The sequence below is a fragment of the Amblyomma maculatum genome, chromosome 2 (genome assembly GCF_055883805.1).
Source record: "Amblyomma maculatum isolate TAMU_Amacu chromosome 2, ASM5588380v1, whole genome shotgun sequence".
In the NCBI taxonomy this organism is placed as follows: Eukaryota; Metazoa; Arthropoda; class Arachnida; order Ixodida; family Ixodidae; genus Amblyomma; species Amblyomma maculatum.
Window position 1 is genome coordinate 26761599 of NC_139345.1, and position 20819 is coordinate 26782417.

At 43.5% G+C, this 20819-nt stretch overlaps 1 pseudogene; it reads left to right on the forward strand.

The window, feature by feature from the left end:
* LOC146198194 (oxytocin receptor pseudogene) overlaps positions 1-20819 on the forward strand; it is a 40180-nt pseudogene that overhangs the window by 616 nt on the left and 18745 nt on the right.

The following is a 20819-nucleotide window of genomic DNA, read 5'->3' on the forward strand; positions in this document are numbered from 1 at the left end:
CCTGGTACGGAGTCTCTGTCTTTTTTGTTCCCCTGCTGGTGCTCACTTTCACGTATGTACGTATATGCCAAGCCATCTGGAGGAACCTGTATTTGAAACGCCGTAACTCCGAGGCAGAAACAACATTGAACGTTGTTCGCGCTTATCGCTTCAAGGCGGGCGTCCCGACGCTGCCTGGCTCTGGCAGCCCGCCTGCTGCCTCTACGCACAACGGAAAGGCGACGAGCTTTTCTGGGCCTAGGAGCCACTCAGTGCGAGGCCTGTCCCGGGCCAAGATCAAGACCATAAAGATAACAGTGGTGGTCATACTGCTGTACATTGTCTGCTCTTCCCCCTTCATCTGTGTCCAGATGTGGATGTACTGGAGGCAGGATGTCGATATCGGCAACGCGTGGACAAGTGAGTATTTTTTTTTTAATCTTCTGCTCTAAACGAAGTTTAGTTGTCGGAACTTGACAGAAGAAAAACAAAAGCACCATTTGAAACGTATGACCATTACGTGAAGAAAAAAAAGTAGAACAATAAAGAATAACGATGGACATTATTGTTTGCACGTTTTGGTGCCGTGTACAGGTTCCTAAGAAAAGAAAGTGTGTGAAGGTGACGATGACGCGATGTGTGTATAACTATCTCAGCAACGAGGTCCAGCTTGAGCGTTTTTGTATGCAATTTCAATTTTGCGAGCAGAAGAGGCAGAGGCAGTAGACGTGACAGCATGTTTTTGTCTTCAGGTATGAAGGTGCATAAGGCCAGTTAGAAGGTTGACCACCTTTTCGTTTTTTGAAGGAAAATTTGATCCTGGTAGTCTTTAGAATACGTTGCTTTGATGGTGCAATTTTTTTACTCTGGGCTCATCGATGTAAACTCGTCACATTGTTGTCAAGAGACTGCTATGATCGGGCTCCTAGCCGTGATTCGCGTGGCTCCTGCAGCGGCTGATGACTGAAGTCGAGAGTGTGCGGGCAAGCGCCTCACGCCCCTTTACAAGCCAAGGTGCTGCTCCGCATGGCACCGTCGCATTGAGGAGAAGCCTTAGCATTGGGCGTGCCCGGACACGTCAGCCAGTCACCATAGTGCCTCAACCTCCTGGCCGGCGACGTAGACGCTCACCCTCCTCTCCCCTTTGATCCGCGACGGGCGACGAGCGTGCTCGCTATTGGGTCTCTTGACTCGCTGCTAAATGCTGCGTCTGGATTGAACAGACCAACGCGAGAGAGGCAGTCGTGAGCGTCCGCCGTGTGTTGTGCTTCTCGGCCGGAGGAGACGTGGTGGATTTTCCCTGGTCGGCGCTGTGCGAAAACAGTCGCGGGTAGACAGTAGTTTTCGGCCCCCGGGCCTATGTTGTTCTATCCTGTACCATGCCTCTAAATACAGTAAAAGTAACCTTTCGCTCAGTTCGTTTCGTGGGCTCGGAGCCGTTAGAATTGTGACCGTGTTGTTCTGTGTTTGAAAATGCATTTTACCCTATAGCATCAAGCCATATTTAATTGAATAGCAAATATCTAGCGCAGTTGGATCGCACTGATTAAGGTCTTATGGAATTACAGTTAATTAATTAACTGTAATTAAATTATTAGGTGTGTGACACAACATCAAGTGATATAACGTTGAAAAGGATATATATATATAGACGTACAGCTTTCTATTGATCCTCTTTCCCGTGCTCCACCTATCACTTTTGCTATACGATTGCACATAGAATATTGCTTCAATGTAAAAATATGTTGGAGAAAGAAAAAGCTGCGTTAGCACATTCCATGCTCCTTTAACACGAGAGATTCCTGGGTTCGAATTCGTTCCATGCAAGGTTTTTGTCATTTTTTTTTTGTTTGAAAGTACACGCGCGGACATGCGAGCGTTAGACGATTTTATTAAGCTCTGAACCACTGGTTTAGGGTTTTCGTACTTATAAAGTGAAAGCGTTCTCATCGCCAAGTTCTGGCGGCTTCTCGACAGGTCTTCGCTATTCCGGCCCGTACAAAGTATGTACATCTGTCGTCGAATAGATGGTGTGGACTAATCTCTGAAGAAATGATGACCGACTATAGTGACGGAACGCAACAAAAATTGTAGTCTGTCAAAAGCCGTACTACGCGCTAAAGGATAATTGGTTTCCTTATTCCTACAGTGTTTATTGTGCACGCAGTCCGTATTTTTGCATTATGCCCTCTCTTCCTTAGTTTCAAGGCACCGGGTCGATGTTTCCGTTAGCGGTGAAAAATGTCGTGAAGCTTTGTGCTGTTTGTTGACGCTTAAAGCCGCTACCACGCTGCTTTTTCGCTGTGTGCTCTATGACGCCAGACGCAACGAGATTTATCTGGAGTAATCTCAGCCACTTGGAACGGCTTCCATGTTGTTCCAGATTGTTGTAGTTGCTTTTGGCACCTTATCTTAAGCTTTATCACCAGCTTTAAATTTAACGCGTCCAAGAGCGAGGAGAATTTTGTTCTACGACAAACACCGAGCTCGTTTCCTGCTATCGACGCCGCCGAGTTTTGTAGTTTCTAGTGGGCGCAAGCCACACCACTAAAATGTTTATTTGAAAAATTCTTTGGATCCACCTTGCTCTACTGGACTACCATCAACTCCTGCCCATACAGAAAGAAAGAGAGAGAGAGAGAGTTCAATGTAGTTGCCGTTCTCTCTATGAGCAAGCGTGAAAATATTAGCAACGTCAACTTCGAAATATATCTTCGCTCAAACATTAAGTAGTATACCAAAATATTCGTCACTCCGCACTTGTCATGGCAGTCCTAGTAAATTGTGTTATGACGACTGAAGTTAGGTTCTCCCAAGGTAATCCAGACTATATGTGACGCTCTAGCGGTGGATACCAATTGATTTCAATCACGTGGGTTTCTTTAACAGCCACTGACATGACACAAGTACACTTGCGCTTTGTGTTTCGCTGCCATCGAAGGGCGGCAGCCGTGAACAGGACCGATCCCGAGTCTTCGGATCAGCAGGGCTCTAAGCGCTGGCTTAAAGCGGCGAGGGGCAATAAAAGTTAAAACGCAGTAATAATCGATGTTTTTTCTGTAATTTCTCAATTACTTTTCAGAGTTTGTAATTGTGTTCTTATTTTCGCCTTAAATATACCCCATATACTTATTAGCACTCTGTCGTAAGATACCTCATCATGTGAAAAAGCATATAACATATCTCCGCTTTAACCAAGCCGTACAAATATGCCTGCTTGGTCAACGATAACTCGGAATTAAAGGGCGCTGGAAGACTGGATTTTGATCTCACCCATCAAACGCATAGGCGAAGCCCGAGTTAGCAGCTCCTGACAACTCGCCCATATCACGTGACCGTGTCACCTGACACCTGTCAGTGCTGGATCATGCCAGCTGTTAATTACCACGTGCCAGAGCTGTGCCCGTGATATTTCGCTCACAACACGCCAACGCCGTCAACGCCGAAGCGCGTTTTTTTGAGAACGGGGCCTCTAGCGCTAACCTGCTAACATACGCGCAGCAGCATTAAGAATGGCCGATGTGTTCACCTATTGTATATCTCTGATGCATCTGCCTAGCTCATATGCTTAAAAATAATTATTCGGCCACATTCTATAAATTTCGCCTCGGTGATAGTTAACCATACTTTGCTCAATGACATCCGGCTTCTTCGCCAGATTGCAGTAAGCATTCTTTTCTCCTGATATTTTTAAAAATTGTTTTCATTTTTTATTATCTGAAGACGTTAAAAAATACAAGCAGTACGAAGCTGTCAGGTATATCGAACGTTAGCACAGGGTACTTTACCACTGATGGCACGAACGACTGTGCGTCTTCGATTCATCTTCATTATATCCGAGGTTGCGTGTTCGGAAATCCGGGATCCCGTGGCACGCATGCATATTCGTTGTAACCGATGTCACATGTTCGTTATATCCGAAGTCATGTGGTATGCGTTCACCTCGCTATAGCCGAGGCCACGTATTCGTAAAATTCGAAGTCGAAGGTCGATCCAGGAATAAAGCGAAACTTACAAATTAACGCAGCAAAGTTAACGCGGTAAAATAACAGATAAAAGTTATTCCTGGGTTTCACGGTCAATGTTCCCTTCATTGAAGAGATGGAAAATATGTTTGGAGGAAAATGATATTACGGAACACTATTCAATTCAGCTATCTGTTCTTCTCCAACATAACCTAATTCAGCTTTGAAATGAAAATCGTTGGCACTTTCACACTTTCTACCCCAAGTATGTTAGGGACATCGCAGCGTTAACTCACAGACATTTTTCACTTCGTTACCATACTTGTGATATTTTGTTTTCCTGCTGAAAACGACTATTGATAACATATTTAATTTGTTTTTGCGCAGAACGGACTTCTGAGCTTAGTAATGCATGACACATAAGTCTTTAGTATAAGGAAAGCAAAACTGGATTTGTAAGTCCGCCCTTCTTTACGAATGTAGAAAACTTCTGCATTCATAACAGGCGTGTGCGAGCGAAATACCAAACGCGCACTCTTAAAGAAAGTTTCGTTCAAAACATTTTGAGTGCCAGAAGGTCGCCCTCAGCTCCACTGATGATGTCGAAACACCAGCGAACTAGGTTTATCGCCGGGGAGTACAATTCGAAGATTTCCCATCAAGTAGAAGGAAAAGGAAAGAGATGGCTTCCGGATAGCCCATGCATCATCTGGGTACATACGGAGAAAACCATAAAAGGCCTTCAAGTTGCTCATTCTCTCTTCTTTCATGTGACATTTGGCTATCCTGGATCATCGCAAGACTGTTCGTTTAAAAAAGAATGAATATTATGAGCCGCCGATACCAATCCATCTTATTCACCCGCCTGCCCTACATCATTTCACGCTTGCCATAACTTCCATAAACACCTCTTCTATGACTGCTTGCACAAAGCAGCAGCAGAATACTAGGCAAACTTGTAGTCTATCTGCAAAATACAATAAAAGGTAATGCACAGAGCAGAAGACGCCGCTGGAGCAAGCGTCAATGTCCGTTTGCTTCGATGCATCAATCACTTTTTCCTCCATGCATCCTTCGGGCTACAATTCTTTGGCGTACTTTGCACTGTAATAACGACCAGATTCCACCAGTGTTCACAGGGGGATGATCGTGGATCCGGAAGAAAAATACACATGCAGCCTCATTTATAAACATGGCAGAAGTTGAAATTAGGTCACTCTCCTGTGCCATATGAATATGAACACATGAACAAAGAAAAGCAAAAAAGAAAAAAAGATGTGGGGAAATGATTTCCCCTGAACAGTCGCGGTGACATCCCGGGATAGAACAAAGAATACAGGAGAAAGAAGAAAGCGTCTCACAGTGAGCACCGCATTCAGTGGTATTGAAAGGAAGTTCCAGAGCCAGCAATATGCCAGCAACAAAATAACCTTACTGGTGGTTAACTCCAAGAAGATAATTTATTCTCTTGCTCATGGGTTTGTGGAAGGCGCGCAAAAGGGAAACAAAATAGGGACTTACCCAGGAGGGTGACGAGGAACAAACGTTATTGAAATGACGAAGCTGGAAACTGTCGTGTTACCCTGGGGGGCTCCTAGCGGACCTGTAGTTCTCTGGCCACTGCTTCTCCGCTAGCAAGGGTGGAATAACGGGCTAGTTGGTAATTCATCTTGGAAATCAAACTAGCGCACTTCAAAACAAGGACACAGGAAGAGAACGACAACACAGCGCTGACTTCAACTGGTTTTTATTAGAGAGTGACACAATATATATGTACGAAAAGTGGGCGTGAAAGAATTGATAACAACTGCTCAGTTTGCACGTGGCGTAAAACACCGAACGCAAAGTTAAAAGGCGCACGATAACAATATAGGTCTCCGCTAGCCCTGTCAATCGGCCTCAGCTGGTGGTTTCGGTTAAAGGATGGTACAGCCGTGTTCTCAGGACCAGAGAAATGAGAAAGGGATTTGTGTCACTGACGCGAAACAGCAGATAGAGCATCTTGCCTACAGGGCCTTGCGGAGCCAGGAACCATAAGCAATCAAACATTTCTTCAGAACTAGTGAGGTGGTCACGCGCGTATCTTTTCTGGTAAATTACGTTTCACAGCACACATGAAAATTAGATGTCACAACTTCTTCGTCGTGTTGAAAGAGTTCCGGTCAACATATGCATTGTTTTTTTCGAATGATATTACAGATATTACCACGTTTTGTCTTTTTGTCTCACCAATGCCGTCTCCGCTCTCTCAGAAGCCTACACAGGAGCCGGTGAAACCTGAGTTCCACCGCATGGTGCAGAAACCAGGAACCTCAGTCAGGGACCCTACCTACAGCGAGGCAAGGAGTCGCATTACCAGAGACAACTCGGGTCCTTGCGAGAGTGGTGGAGAGGTTCACTGCTATGAGCTGGAAATGCCTACGCCCTGCCAACATTCACCAAGAAATACCCCGCTACCACGGAGCTAACTCGTGAATACGTTAATGACAGGGAAATCAAATGTTTCTCTGAGGATGACAATGTCTGAGGCTGGCCATGGTAGGTGCGAGCGAAGATGACATTGCCACGCGAGAAGCAAAGGACTTTAAGTAGCTTAAAAGCCTTTTTGAAAAATCGCAGGTCGGTCATCGCAAGTTTCATGCTACAGATGTAGTCGCGGAAAAAAAACACACACTGTGTCGCTACTTTACGAAGCATGGTGTTAGATGACTGAGAAACGGCATATAGTTCGTGCGCATTTGCAGCATATGCATATCCAGAGGTTGGTTGGTAGCCCGTATCTGCTACACGTTCCCATTTCAGGGCTAGGAGCAGGTCGAAGAGTGGGGCTTAAAGAATGGTTTCATCGTGCAGGAAGGTGGGAAGTGGAGGCGACCCCAATGGCGATGGTGGTAATAATTTAATGAGTAATGAGTAGATGATGGATCAATCGCTCACCTGATGAGCAGGTGCTGATGAGTAATAAACTCCTTTATTACAGGTCCACACAACCTTAGGGGACTCCTCTAAGCATCGGACCAGTACATTTTTCACTTCGCATTTATCGATACGTTCTCACGTTACCATTTGATGTGTTAGACTTTCTGGTTAGTTGGAACGGCGACAGTGCCTGACAGCCGGTGGTCCTGGAATCGAATTCTTAACCCGGATGAATTTTAGAGCGAAAAGGCTCGTACGATCGTCGAAGCCAAGTACCAGCCATGCGCCTCACTGTTGATCCACCCGCCAGATCGCGAAGTCCTAGTCTGTGCCCTGGCGCGGCTAACTCAAATAGTGGTTTCAGACGGTGTCATCAGACTAATCAGGCTAACTCTTTCGATACTTAAAATAACAACAACATGCGATTCTGAGTGGCTCTGTTTAAACAACCCTAGTACAACATATATTATAATGTAGCTATATAATGCTCCTTCATACTACATTGAAATTAATATTTCATTTAGTCAAATATTTAGGGGAATCCCCCAAGGTAGAGAATATTTCTAATAAGGGAGTAATTACTCATTGTACTCCGATCTGTACTCCTCCGATCACCAGCAGAGTGCGTTTACCGGCTGCGCTTCACCAGGAAGAATATATTCCTGCCGTCTTCATGGCAACTTAGGGGCGCGACGATGACGCCTTCACCTCGGTCTTGAGGAAGGAGCATGGCGCATGCCATCTGCCGCCAGCCATGAAGACCAAGTTGCGCAACGAGTGGGTGCCATCGTCGCCAAGTGGAACTACTCACCTCGAAACCGCGGCGTAAGCCACTGTTATGCACTGTGTGATCGGCGAAGTTCTGCCAAATAAACATTACAGTAGAAACACCCCAAAAATGGCTTCGCTTTATCGCTCTTAAGAGACTTAAATGCCCCAAGAATTTTTTGCTGTCATTTGAGATCACCCCGCTCCTATAAAATATTTTTCCTATGTCGTCGCCTGTGGAAAAAAAAAAAAAAGTAACTATTACCTCTTTGAGTAAAACTTTGTTAATAGCCAAACAGAATTCAGTAAGGTGCGATGAATGTGATCGATATGCTCAGTGAATAGTAATGTCGCTAGAATCTTGGGTAACATTTAGTGATTAGATGTTACACTCGCAGTTACATGTATTGATTGAAAATCGAAGCGCGCGAGGCAGTTAAACTGCGCGTGAAGATGTGAAAACGACAGCACCACCATGGTCGGTATTTCCTCAGCTAGAGTATTCAGCTGAATAAGACTGAAAAAAGTGTGAGTTTTGGTCGCATGTGCTTATTCAGCTTTCACTAATATACGCAGAAGTTTTTTTAAGAGGTACAGACTTAAAAACAAAAATAAAAAAAAACAACTGGATTTGTATTTATTTTATCCTGGGGCTATCATGAAGACTGTCTGTGGACTGTCTTGCACAGTGGACCCAGCCGACGCATCATCTGTAATCTCTATCCCTATTACTGAAAAATAACTTTTCAGTCAATCAATCAATCAATCGATCTCGACCTAGTTAGCTGGGAAATAACCGTGCAATAGTGCTTCTAGATATGATTCATTCTTGCTACAAAACTCGGAACGTAGCATATATGTGAATGGCTTGGTAACTATACATCAGAAATTAGACAACAGCCACTGACGCAAAGGAAAGCATAGGGGAATGTGTTTTTTTATATGTTGATGAATGCGAAGTCATAATTAATCATAAAAGTAATTGACTAGAATGTAGAAAATAAAATATCCTACCGGCGGCTTGTGGTTGTTTGTTTCGTATGCTTTTCAGCCAATTAATTATACGATTAATTATTGTTTCACATTCATCGACACGAACACACGCACAGAAAAAAAAAAACACATTCTCCGAGCTTTCCTTCGCCTCAGTGGCTGTTGTCGGCTTTCTTATGTATTTCGAAATGCCATATCGAAACCCCATATATTCCCTGCATTTATCTGCTGTTTGCTAACTATATGTAATATATATCTTTTTATATACATGTTGCTATATTTATGAGTGCACCATATTAATGTGCCTAATTTCTAAAGCGAATCAGACATTTATATCTTTAACATGGCGGAGGAAGTCAATTTTACTAATAATACCGATAAAACAAAGGCTGTTCTGTTCATGCCCAAAAACAGTCAGTACAAATACAAGGTTCACTCTGGCTAAGTCATTTGAATACCTGCATTGTGTTTGTGGACAAATGCATTACTCTTGAAGTTTAAACAACATACTCTTAATGGAAGGCTCATATCGACTTTTCCCAATCTGAATCCTCACGTATTACTGCCCTCATCAATGAACCAAGTTCCTGATTGCAAAAAATCTGTTAAGCGCTCGATATTATGCTCAACCTACTTCCGTCGTACTTCCATCCACCATACGACTTGGCGTCCAACCACTAGCACCAATTTTTTCGAACTTAAAAAAAAAAAAAAAAAACGCACTTCCGATAATGAAGGCTCGGTGTGACAGGCACACAAATGTTTTTATTTTTTTTTAAGTGAAGGTAATACGCATCCCTAAATATCACAAAACATTGTGATATTTAGTGTGGTTTTGGCATGGCTGCTATGAACGCCACGACGGAGCACGTTGGGGCACGCCAGGACGACGGTCTTCAAAGAGTGACACGGACGCAGCCATGGACCGAGGTTGAGATAGCTTTTTATTCAGTGCGCGGCGTCTTAAATACACACTATGGATGGATGGGATGGAATATAGAAGTGTCCCCTTTGAAACTGGATGGTAGCAGTTGCTATCATGCCCGTTGTTTCCCCTTCATCTTAATTATTTTTTAGATCGGTTAACTATACCATTATTCTACTTATTGAATTTTTGTTTCTACATCGCTAGCATTATGTTACCTTTCTGCTTTCAAGCCACCGATCTTCCAATTGTTTTTTGCTAGCTTCCACCGTAGGTTCATTCACCCGGCCACTGGTATCTCTAAACCCTAGGCTTCAGGAAGAGTGACTGCGCCTGCATCGACTTCCGGATGGATGCCATCACATTCGAATATAAGATGGTTAATTGTTTCTGTGGATTTACCCCATACTGCACATGTGTCATCTTCATGGTTCAATTTCTTTTTCTAGCTGTCTCTCTGATCTAGCTTCAAAAGGTAGGGCACTGCCTCTTGAGTTATCAAAAAAAGCTTCCTTCCTGATCTGCCTTTTCCACTTTCGGTATAGTTACACACTCTGTTTATTTTCCATTGAATTTATCCAATTTTTACCTTCTGCGTTTTTCACCTTTTGCTTAACGCTCTTTATTTTTTTGTCCTTGTGACCAGCATATTTACTGGTTAGTTTCCTAGTTCTTTTCCTCCATTGTGAGTCAATGCTTTTTAGGTATAGGTATTTAAATACTTTAGCTGCCCACCTGTTACTGTCTAATTTCCTCAGGGTGTTCCTCATATAATATTTTACTCTGAGCTTCCCGTACTTCGAAAGATGCCCAGCCCACATCTCCCTGTCGCTGATACAGCGCCCCCTTGAGGCGAGTCAGTTTCAGTCTTGAAACTGAAACCACGATACAGCAGAAGGTAATAAATGAAGTCAATTTTAGTCTCACACATTTATCCCTAGAAACATATACACAAGATTTCCCAATTGGAGCAGAGTTTCATACTGTAAATGCGCAACTATTATGGCAAATATGCTAGTCTTCTAACTTTATTAATTATTTTAATTTGTGCTGGTGTGCTGCATCGCTTGCGTATGTTTAACGCGAACCGATGTGATAATGTATTATATCATTACAAGTTTGCTGCATGTTGTCCTATATATAAAGTGATTTCTTATCAAAGTTGTGACGCAACTGTTTTCTGTGCAGCGTTCACGATGATGTCATAAGACTTCGCTTCCCATCTAGCATCCATCTGTCAGTCAAGTTGGAAGTTAGTTTCAGATAGAGGTTCAAACTTACGATGTATGTACTTCCATTTGTATTCTCTTAATTGTAATTGTAGGTTTCCACTGATAAATAAGGCAGAAAATATGGCTTTCCTTTCCTTAATGTCATCCAGTTTTCATTTCGAGGAAGGCACACTTTGCCAAACTATGTGGCATTCTCTTAAATGCCAAATCGGCAAGCAAAACCAAGCCAAGCCATGCTAAACAGTGCTCTCGTATGTCTTATTCGGTTTAAGCGGAATTACACTCTGTGAAATATTTTGTCTGCAGTTTTCAAAACAACTGGTGTTCAAATTATTTGGACTGAACTGATCGATTAATGTGTTGGCGAAACATTCTAGCAAGAGAGCAAAACTTATTCTTACGCGCGTACCGATCTTTTTTTTATTATTTACGGCATCTCCTCGCTCGAGTTGCTGTGGAGGAATGAATGAATGAATGAATGAATGAATGAATGAATGAATGAATGAATGAATGAATGAATGAATGAATGAATGAATGAATGCGTTTTATATAGCATAGTTGAGATTCTACGAAATTCTGTCTCAATTTGTTCTGCGTTATGGAGGTTCTCAGCTACAGAAAATGAATGCATGCGCAAACCAATGTAAACGGCACATGCGGCGTAGTGAAATCACTCTTGCGTATCAGAAATCAAGAAATATTGCATGCCCATAAAAAAGCGCACAAGCGTCTTTTGCTAACTTGACGAGTGAGGTTGCGCGTGGTGGGATTTGTTAGTTGGCAGTAACTTTTTCATCCGCCCAGTACATAGGCCTAAAAGCCTAAATAAAAATGCTGATATGGACAGATATAACTACAGGTAGGAGTGCGGGTTGTAGCAGCGTAAATACTAGGATCGTAAATTATCCTTCAATTGCTCTACACTCTGTGCTCTTTCCACCGCCATTATTTTCATCTATATCCACAGAACCGAAAAAGGTTGTCTTCTCTTCTCCTAATTTGTCGCTCTTCTCCTGACTCATTCATGATTTTCCACCCCCTCAGGCCTCTCAGTAGAATCCTCGAACGGCTCTGCCCATTCAGAAAGCGCTGCTAGTCAGAGGCTTTCCGGTCAGCGCGCTGACTAATTGACAAGGGTGCTGTTTCAAGTGTGCTTTCGTTCAGCGATATCTTTCCGATGGGCGACTCGATGCCTTTGAGCGCAGCTTCCTGTTGAGACGTCGTGGCCTTGCGTCCGGGACACCGCTGAGGAAACGAAAAGCCGCTGCAGCACCTTAGGCCTCGATCTATTCTTTGAAATGGCAGATGTCAGGACGCTGGGAAAACTTCTCGAGGCAAACACCGGAAGTGAGAGAGAAGATACGGCGGGTCTGAAACTGTCACCCATACAGCACTTTTCGTGCTAACGGTTAAAGCTTCTGACAGGCAATCAATAACCTCCACTTGGGGAGGCCCAATTTCATTCTTCTGCGACACAGAACAGAATCATTCCGACTGCTGTGACAACAGACGTTTTTTCCTAGAAGCATTAAATTCAATGTATAACTTGAAAGCACTCGAATTCCTTTGGTGTGCCCTATAGATGTATGCATATGAAATAGATACGAAGTTAGGTACGGCTGTGGTGTTTAATGTCTCTGGTAGTTTTTTCAAAATCGGAGTGATGCCTAATATGTTTGGGCAAGCCAAGGTTTTATGCTTCCGGGCGAGCAAAGCCTGTCGTATACACCTGCTTTGATGCTGTCGGTCTAACGCTTTTGCTACATTCCTTGCTTAAGGGAACACAATGTTTATTCTCAACACACTTGGGTGCGGAAGACAGCCCGCCTGCGCTGGAAAATTTGTAAATACGTAAATGTGTCCAAATTTTGAAGCAATTGATGTGTCATGTTAGTCTGGCGGTTTTCTATATCTTTTATTCTTCTTAAAAACCTAATAGCGGAAGTTTCAATGATAAAAATGCGGTCTTGAACTGAAGGCAGCTTTAGAAGTTGAGGAGAAGCAAGAGAGGCAAAATACATGCGCTGAACAGAGCGGCTTTTAAAAAGGGATTAGTTAGAAGAACGCGGCGTCGGATGTCAAACTGCCACTGGAATAAGGAAATATTCCAATTTCACGCTTTTTTGTATTCAGTAAAAGTCCTTTCAAGGCACGAGTCTTAAAATTTAGGTCTTATTCTGTTGTGCCTCTCTCTACGTAGAACACGTGCATGACTTGTAGTGACAGTAACTCCCAAGACAAGTTTCTGAGGCTTTTCCTTCGGTTCAAGATAGGCGAGAACGGTTTTTATTTATTTCTTTAATCATGCTTTTATCCCTTATTGGAACATCGCGTCAGGGGGGAATACAAAGGATTTAAACGGAACTCTAATTTAAAGAATACATGGAACATGCTACTATATGACAACTAAGTTTTAGAAATAAATTCAAAAACATCATGAAAAACTATTCTGCTGGTGATAATGACATAGCAAGTGGAAAATATATGGAAATATTTTGAACACTGGTCTAGCTCTGATTATTATATATCTCAAGATTTGTTTGAAAGGCTTCGGCATTGATGCTGACATGAGTAGGCAATTATTTCCAACTTGCAGTGACCTCAACGATCGCGAATTAAGGACGCATTGTTGCATCAAGTTCAATCGCGCGTGAAGCTTAGTCGGAAGAGGGAGACACCGGTTCCTGTTTATTTTAATTTCCCCATGATGCATTAGGCAAAATATTGTCAATTTTTATTACTGTTCTGTTTCTTGTTTCTACTAGCTCAAGGTTGCAGGGTTGCAACGGTTTGATGACCGAAATAGTCTTCCTGCATATGCCATAGACAAATGAGTGCTAAGTCTTTACATTTTCTCTTTGTTACAGTATAACGTCTTTTACTGATCATTCCATAACTGAACCATGCTCGTGTACAACTCAAATTATTGTTTCATATTCCAACAGCTTGAAGTCGTTCGGTGATTTTGGCCACTTTTTTGCCAAGAAACAGACCTTGAAACTTTAGATGACAGCGATTCGATTGCTTGCGCTATTTTCAATAAAGATCCATAGTTATCCCTCAAAATTTAGAACAGCTCATATTTTTCACGAGATAGTTCCTAACAGAGTTAGAGAACGAAACAAAAAAGTGGATTCTTTCTTTTGGTGCCACCGGCAGAAAGGGGTAAGCGGACCAGGATCACAGGCTTCAGATTCAGCAAAGCGGGGTCAAGGCACCGCGATGGAGCAACCACCAGTTTCTCTTGTCCTTCGCCGGCGACTCGCGCGGAGCCGGCAGAAGCCAATCTCAATAGCGCAATATAGCACAAATTACGCTGCTCCTGTCCCGAAAGCGCATCGTTCCTATGCGCAGTATGGCATTACCAAAGCGCCTAGACGTATGACGTGGTGGTCAATCGGCGGGACGGTCGCGTTATTTACTAGGGGAGCACTTCACAGTTCAATCTTCTATATGGCGAACTACTTCATATGACCCAAATTAGCGTTTGAAAAGCTTCTCGCTAAGGCCGCGGCGTCGAATTCGGGTCCATATCTGATCTCGATCACCAGGGAAGAAATGAAAGTCATGACGCCAGAGGTCGAACATGCGTATAGAGCACGCTCATTGATGCACCATAAACCTGCATGCATCGACGCGCCAGCTGTCGGGCTTCTTCCATGTACTGAGTCACGAGCTTGGCATCGGCGTGTGTGGAGCAGCGGAGAGCAAACGGGGGGCTCGCGAGAGGAAGTCGGAGGTGGGGCCTGCGGCCGAAAAGTCCACCGCGCATGTCGACCTGCGGAATCTCTCAGAGTACTCGGGCGACATAGAGAGGGGAGGTGGCTGACCTCAACAATAGAGCGGGCGTCCGTACAAGTCAGGTCTGAAATTGGAGAGCTCCCAAACAACCGCGAGGCATTCTTTTCTGCCGTTGGATAACCACACTCTGCTCCCAACCAAACCCGACAAGAGTATGCGATAATATTGTTACGGACGCGCAAGGAGGAAGAAGCGAGCAGTGGCGTGGGCAGGAACGCTCGCGCTTGGCCCGCCAACCATTCATTAAAACTTCTCACGGTCATCCAACATCTTCTCTCTGTCCTGTGTTCTGTGTTCACCAGCTTGCTGCCACGTAACAATATATTTGGCGCGATTCGGTTTCTGGATGAGGACGGCCCCGAGGACCTTATTGCTATAGCGTCTGTGTGAACTTTATTCTGTATCGGCGTCCTGGTCGAAGTGAACTACGACAGGGGAAGACTGCAGACTGCATTCCAGACGGCAAAGGCATGCTGCTGTTATCGAATCATTGGAAGACGGCGTTCCCTTTCGATGGTCGTGTAAGTCGGCAGTAAGCGCGGAAGCTCGGAAACATCTGCAACTCGTTCTTGTCGAATGGTGTCAGGAAGGATGCAGCTTTTGTGGACACCCTTGTTGCTGACGACATGGCTCCAAGAGCAAACCGGCACTTCGTGGAATTGTGGGTAAGGTCGGCGGTTCTGATATTTTGGGGGACAGCGTTTAGGCAGACAAAGTAACCTTAGAATGTGTTTGAGAAAAAAGAATACTAATTATGTTTGCCACTTTAGGCCGATAAGCTTGGCGTCTGTTAGGCGTTGAAAGGTTCGTGGCTCAGCAGAGAGTCAGAAGGGTATCACTTCTATCTGCCAGTAGCCATACTTTTAAGATCTGTGGAAGAAAGGTATATCGAGCATGTCGCTGCATGGCGATCAAGTTCAGCCTCGAGGCGCGGTAGTTGGTAGACGTCCTTTTTGTTGACTTGTTGAAGCGTCGATAGTCAACACAAAACCGAAGAGTTTCATTCGTTTTCTTTTTTGTGTTTTCGTTAGCACAACGGGAGCAGCATACGGTCTGTGAGAGGGTGGAGTGATCTGCTCGGGCAACATTTCGCCATGTCCTTATGTATGACTTCGAGTTCTTGTAAAAAAATAAAAATAAAAAATGTAATGGCTGAGAGCACGAACTGTCGTCGGTAACTATTCTCGCTCAGCATATACACAAACTCAAGATTTCATGGAGAAGCAGTTGTGCAATTCAGCAAGCAGTGTGAGCAAGCCATTGCATTCCTGCTGGTGAGCGGGCAGACAAGGAGGACATTCCGGGAGTGTCGCAGGGTCGGTATAAGAGTGCTAACGTGCTACATGGGGGCGGTTTCTCTCTCTTTACTAGGTGCTGCGATGTGCCGCGCAAGATAGAGCTTGGACGTAGGTAGTGTGATGCAGTATCACAACTCGAGCAGAAGGTATTTCCCATAATATGACACCTTATTTAATACAAAATATAGGCTTGGAGGCTAACCAAGAGAGTTCTACTTAAGTTAAGGACAACCCAGAGGGCTATGGAACGAAAAATGGTAGGGGTAACATTAAGAGATAGGAAACGTGCAGAGTGGGTTACCGACATTCTAGTGGAAATTAAGAAGAAATGGACATGGGCAGGACATGTAGTGCGAAGAGAGGATAACCGGTGGTCGCTGAGGGTAACAAACTGGATTCCAAGGGAAGGAAAGCGTAGCAGGGGACGGCAGAAAGTTAGGTGGGCGGATGAGATTAAGACGTTCGCAGGGGTCAAGTGGATGCAGCTAGCACAGAACCGGGTTAAGTGGAGAAATATGGGAGAGGCCTTCGCCCTGCAGTGGGTATAATCAGGCTGATGACGATGATGATGAGGAGGAGGAGGAGGATAGGCTTGAGATGGCGCGTGAAATGAGTAGGCGTGTTATTTATAATACAGGGAAAAGTGAAGCCAATAGCGAAGTGCGTGAACGCGAACATAAATCTGAAAGAGGAGTCGCAGACGGGATCCAATAATGCAGCCACGTCATACCTTTAGAGAGAGAGAGCTCGAGGAAGGCGCGAATTGACCACGGTGAAATATGCTTGCGCTGAACAGAAATGCGCCCACGTCGCACACGTGCTGCTCGAGGCGAGGTCATGCTGGAGCCTCCTTTATAACAATCAAGGACTGGGAAAGTGTTGATTGTCAGTCTAGGGATGGCTATGTAGTAAAATGTAGAGTAAGCTCTGTGTGTATATGGAAACGTCTATCTCTGGAATTATTTATTCCAGAATATCACAAAACTGAAATAACAGAAGGTTGGCGCACAAATTACGCAATACTGAGTATCATAAAAGTCGGAAAATGCTTTTGTGAACGGTAAAAGGATTTATTGCGCAAGACTTGAATGCCTCCATCTGCTCGGCAGACAAAACTGGAATCCCGAAACTCGTGTTGTTTGCAGTGTTCTGGTATCATGTTTTCAGGCTGCACAGGCGCATTTTGCGTGCATGTAATCCCGACAATGTTTCCTTTGTGGGCACGCTTAGCAGTTGCAGCGGCGAAGGACTAGCCTGCCGTCAAACGCGCGCATACCACAGGCTTCGTTCATTGCAAGAAACTAACATTTGGGGGACACGAGTTCCGCCTTTAAGGCGATGACGTGACAGCATTAATAATTCCTGTCTGCGGCTCCCCTTTCTTCGCGTGCATGCACTGATCCTTTTTAGTTTTTGCGACTACTCATATATCTGACAAACGCTAACATTCATATAAACTATTTTGTCAAAAATCACTCGGCGTACAAATAAACCACCGCTTTAACCAAGACGCACTACGAACGCAGCTCCATGGCGTAAGGTTAGAGTGTGTGGCTCGAGATGGAAGGGTCCCGAGTTCAATTCACATCTCAGCCCCCATGAAGATCCTGCCTACTCGGGCGCGTCATAACAGGGCCATTGTTTTTAACCTACACCAGCTAAACTAGCGTAGCAAAACACCATTGGAGGTATAGGAGATTTTCTACTCTAGTGTTGGTCGTGTGGGTTAAAAAAATGGTCCTAACGTCTCGTGACGAGCCCACCGACCAATCAGCGCACAGCCATGTCACCTGTCAATTACAGACTGCAGTAGCATGCTCTTGATTTACTTCGAGGCCTAACTGGGTCCTAACCCGAGTTATAACCTCTACAGAGCCTGTTGCGTCTTATCTGTCATGGTTTATCACATAACTGTGTAGTTTACAACTGTATGCTAACGAATATGGATGGCGAGATAATAGAGGCAAAATAGTGATTAGGCGACTGGCATATCTGAACCACAAAAGGGAGCCGTTGAGGCCCTCGCGTCACGCTTTTAAAGGCGAAGCTTAAGTGTCCCCCCAATATTTTTTACCGGCTTTGTTGGTATTATTAAAAAGTTACGAGGGACGCTAAAGCTCCAGCTTTAAGGGCATGGCGCGATAGCGTACGTTGAAAGTCTCACCTCCCCACAACAAATGGGCCACCCGAGTTGGCAGTTCCTTCGTCCTTCGAACATTCTGATGCCTCGTGTCTCGTTAAGTCACACAAACGATTGAAGAATCAGTGCTAGGTCATCCCTGCCGCCTACTATCCTCTATCAGCGCCATGACCGCGATTTCTCGCTCACAACGCCGGCGCCATATTTCCCGTCCAATGGGCTGCTAGCAGTATCGCTTCAAAACGGCGTTCCGGTTCCGACTGCTGCTATTAGAATTAGAATTTTTAATATTTAGTCGCACTAAGGGATTCATGTCAAATGCTTTTGTTTATTATAAGCTCTACAAATAAGTAAACAGTCGAAAAAAAAAAACTACAGACAATTTTTGTGCGATTTTTGATAGGAATGCTGTTTTGACAACAAAGTTTTTTGTAATAACATCCGAATTTTCTGTAGTTATAACAAAAAAGTAGACATAACTACAGACAACAACAAAAAACTACAACAGAAAAAGTACAGAACTACAAAAAAGTACTATAGAACTACAGAAAAATAATGTTTACGGCAGAAGTACATAAATTTTTGTAGTATTTCTGACAGGGCACCGTAATTTCTTTTTTTTCTTGTACTGGGAATATCAGTTTACAAGGTGGCAGCACTGTATACGGGCGTGTACAGGCTAAGATTTCCCATTTCGTTTCTCCGAAGGAAACGTTTGGCCAAATGAAAAAGAAAAAATTGTTTTCGGGTTCTACCTGCGTTTAAGTTTTCAGGAAGCACGTTGCCTTCAGAAAACTAAGAGTAAGAAAAATGGCAGGCACGTAAATAGATACTGCCTCAAAGAAAGTACTCAGGTCACGCTATCCGGGATTCTTAAAAAGGCTTGTTTACGCTCGCTGGAACCATGTTATTGGCGAAATCCTGAATTACCGGATATTCTTTTCTATTCCCAGTAGACTGTGAATGCTACATCGAGTTGAAGCTTAGAAGGATGCTAAGATCCCACGAATGTTCGACATGTTTTAAACTGAATTGCCTGTTGTGGCCTCTTTCAATCTTTATTATTTCTTGTACATCCAGGGTATAGCTTTTCAGCCTCTTCCTGTTTGTATCAAGCGGTTGTAGTTTAAGATTTCGCTTTCGTTTTATGCCGTTCCTTCCACTTGGTCCTCTTGATGTCCCGCCTCTCGACACGGCTGCTTGCCTTTGGTAAAATTTGTTCTGTAGTCGGTGCGAGCGGCTGGAGTGGCAGCACTCTCCGTTTCTCATGCTGCCGATTTTATCACCTCTCCTAAACACATCTTAATGACCGAACAGTTCCAGTTTTTTTCGTCTTCTTTATCTCGGCCTCATATTTCAGATTTTTTTGTCTCGTGTATACGCCCTCTTGCAACATTGTCAGGGTAGAGGTGCGTGAAGCTTTTATTTCTTGCAGTAACTGTTTTTAATAAAGCAGCAGCTAATATTTAAGTCCTTCCCAGTCGAGAAAAACTACAGAACTGTGTTAAAAATACGACAAAATTTCCTGTAGTTCTGTCGTAACCACCAGATTTTTCTGTAGTTTTGTAGTACTTTTTGTAGTTCTGTAGTTTTTCTGTAGTATATTTCTGTTGTCTGTAGTTCTGTAGCCCTTTTCTGTTGTAACTACAGAAATTTCTGATGTTACTACAGCATGTTCTGTTGTCACAACAGGTGTCATGTCAAAAACCGCACAGAAATTCTGTCGTGACATCAGAAATTTTTTTTGTAGTTTTTTCCGTCTGGGTTAGCGGAATGAAAAGCATAGGCGAAGCGTACATACTTCTAACGATTCATTACTGTGATTGCCGCTGCAAAGAAAATAAAAAACAAATTACAGGGCAAAATGAACATCGACAAATGCCCAGCGTACACGCTTTTTTATCTCCTCTGTCTTCCTTGTTTTATCGTGCTAAACACTAGCTTCACCTAAATTTCACATACCTCATTGTGGTTTCCTCACATCTTTCTTGTTTTTAATTTATTGCTCAGGCGCGACGAGCTTCAAACTAGGACAAATTAAACACTTGTTCATTTGAAATGAGGTGATTGTATTTTTATCCAGATATATATAAAAAAAGAAAGCGTGTACTGCCTCTCGTACCTACATATTGAAAAGCCTATTTCCATAATAAAGGAATATTGGGGCGTATGCTCGCCGATGATCGACGTTATTTCCTTTACCATAAGTCTCACATAAAAAAAAGGTTGGTTAAAACATGTAGAAATATGGCAGAAGGAGATTATCTTAATACTTCTCATAAACAAGTTAAAGTGAAGACACGAATTTGTAGTATGGCAATTGTAGTATTTTGCGAGTAAAGGAGCTACTATATGACATGATTCTGTTTTCGCAACTGTAGTGTCCCAAAGCTTTCAACTGGGCAGAGCTACCTAGCGGCAAGAAGTTTATTAGGACCAATAGAAAGTAATCATTTTCATCGTTTATGTGTAGAAGAAATATAAAAGAGAGAAAAGGTGTGTCCACGTTTATCAACGAATGTTTGCTTAGCGCGAAAGGCAGGAGTTCGAATCAACTTGATAGAATATTTCAACTCTTCACTTTCTAAAAAAAAAAAAAAAGAACGAAAATTATGTGCTATTTTCTTGCGAGACGTTTAATTACCTTTAAGGCGGGATTCTTGGAGGTTTTTGATTAGAAATAGCCACATTACGTATATCTCTAAGCTAAGAAATAAGATTGCACCCTTGAGTGATTGCAGTTATTAACAGCACCCAATTCATTCACCTTTTTCACTGTCTGCGTGTATCACTCTACTG